Here is a 2,500-nt window from a genome sequence, read left to right as displayed (position 1 = left end):
AAAATAAAATAAAATAAAATAAAATAAAATAAAATAAAATAAAATAAAATAAAATAAAATAAAATAAAATAAAATAAAATAAAATAAAATAAAATAAAATAAAATAAAATAAAATAAAATAAAATAAAATAAAATAAAATAAAATAATTCAAAAAAATTAATTAATTTAAATAAAAATAAATAAATATTACAATTCAATAATACAAAAATATATTAAAAAAATAAACAAAAAATAATAACATTTTTTTTTATCAAAAACATAAATAATTAATCAAATAATAAAAACCACCAGACTCCTCTTTGTGAACATTTTTTTTTAAGATATTTTTTTTGGCATTTTTATGCTTTATTGATAGTGTAGAGACAGAGGTTAAATGGGGCAGAGAGGGGAGTGACATGCAGAGAACGACCGCGGGCTGGAATTGAACCCGGGTCCGCTGCTGGCCGAGGCCCATGGGGGGGGGGACGCCCTACCAACTGAGCTAAGGGCGCCCCTACAGACAGTACTGTTAGTCAACTGTGTCTTCAACTACTGATGTACAGTCCTGTCCAACTGCTTGTGTTTGTGTCTGGCTTTCTAACTTCAAACTGTGTTCCAGGGATCTACATTTTCCTGTGAGGAAAGTTTGTTTATTCAGTTATGAGAATAAACCTTAGAAAATGTTTCACTTCTCTGACACACACAGAAAGTTACACACTGCACCTTTAAGCAGCTGAGATCGACATGTCGACCACATACTAACCTCATTATGAGTAATGACACACACAGACACGCACGCATGCACACACACACACACACACACACAAACGCACACGCACGCACACACACACACACACACACACACACACACACACACACACACACACACACACTCTGAGTTTTGATTGTTTCATAAATTAGACAGTGAACAACATATGAACAAATCCTTCTGTAATAACCTTCAGAATAGTGCTGAGAATGATTATGGAAAGTTTAGTTGATGTAAGTGCTTTAGAAGTTGTAGATTTTTGGATCAGAGTATTGCAAAAAAAACTAACATTGAGATAATGTCCGTTAAAGATGGTTGTATAGGAGAAATATACAGACGCAAACAGACAAGGTTTAGTCAAATAAACACCTGAATGTACATGTTGGACCTTTGATTTATACTAGTATGAAAGAAGACATGTTATGGAAGAGAGGGAGAGTGAGAGGGAGAGAGAGAGGGAGAGGGAGAGAGAGAGGGAGGGAGAGAGAGATAGAGTATGAAAGAAGACATGTTATGGAAGATAAATAGACAAAAATCTCAAAAATGTTAATTAATTTGAGGCTGTGAGCTCTGATTGTCTCGTTCATCAGAGAGAGTTAACCATGCGTTCTAATTGCTCCAGAATGTTGAAAACCTTTCAGTTTTACACAGAAACTTTTGTCTCCCGCTTCCTCTCTGTCCTTTCACCGAATGAATCGAGAGAGACATCAAATACTGAGCGGCAAAAAAAACTGCTAAATCAGCTGATTGACGCAAGACACTGCAAGTCAAGGCAAGGCAAGTTTATTTCTATAAATCAAATCAAATCAGTTTTATTTGTATAGCCCAAAATCACAAATACATTTGTCTCAGTGGGCTTTACATTCCATACAACATGATACAATATGATACAATATGACACCCTGCCCTTACACCCTTATTAGCTCGGCTGAGAAAAAACTCCCAGTAGAAACCCTTTACCGGGATTTAAATTAATTTTTTTTTAAGAAATCTCAGGGAGAGTCGACAGAGTAAGGGATCCCTCTCCCAGGACGGACATACTGCAATAGATGTCATAAGTAGAGAAAATCACAAAGGAGTTTGATCATTGACCAGGTATTGACCTATAGCACAATTCAGACACAGGGCCATTCAAAGTGCTTTACAGGGGCAAGATTAAAATACATCAAGTATAGAATACATGTTCGAAAAGCGAATGAAAAATATGAACAGAAATAAAACATTTAAATAAAAATAAAAATGACAGGTTAAAATGGAAACAGAAAAGTCTTCAGACTTGATTTAAAGGAGCTGAGAGTTGCAGCAGACCTCAAGTTTTCTGGGAGTTTGTTCCAGAGATTCGGTGCATAAAAACTAAAAGCTGCCTCACCTTGTTTAGTCCTAACTCAGTCTATTTATCTTCCATAACATGTCTTCTTTCATACTAGTATAAATCAAAAGGTCCAAAATGTAGCCTACATTCAGGTGTTTATTTGACTAAACCTTGTCTGTTTGCGTCTGTATATTTCTCCTATACAACCATCTTTAACGGACATTATCTCAACATTAGTTTTTTTCTTTCAATACTCTGAACCAGAAATCTCAATATATAGAATCAAATAATTTTAATTTTTTTTACCTAGGCTATTTGTAAATGTACTTTTCTGATCTTGAAGTGATGGTCTCGTTTGCTGTTACATGTCATTTATGATCATCAGAGGGAAAAATGAGACTGTTTCCGAAATATCTAAAAGTTCCTCGTAGCACCTTTT

General features: G+C 34.5%; 1 protein-coding gene across 1 annotated transcript in view; it reads left to right on the top strand.

Moving 5' to 3' along the window:
- tbk1 (TANK-binding kinase 1) overlaps positions 1–2,500 on the top strand; it is a 130,735-nt gene that overhangs the window by 40,480 nt on the left and 87,755 nt on the right. The gene's annotated exons all lie outside the window — the stretch shown is intronic.

This window comes from Ammodytes marinus (assembly GCF_949987685.1).
Source record: "Ammodytes marinus genome assembly, chromosome: 22".
Taxonomy (NCBI): domain Eukaryota; kingdom Metazoa; phylum Chordata; class Actinopteri; order Uranoscopiformes; family Ammodytidae; genus Ammodytes; species Ammodytes marinus.
This window is presented reverse-complemented; position numbering and strand designations above follow the sequence as displayed.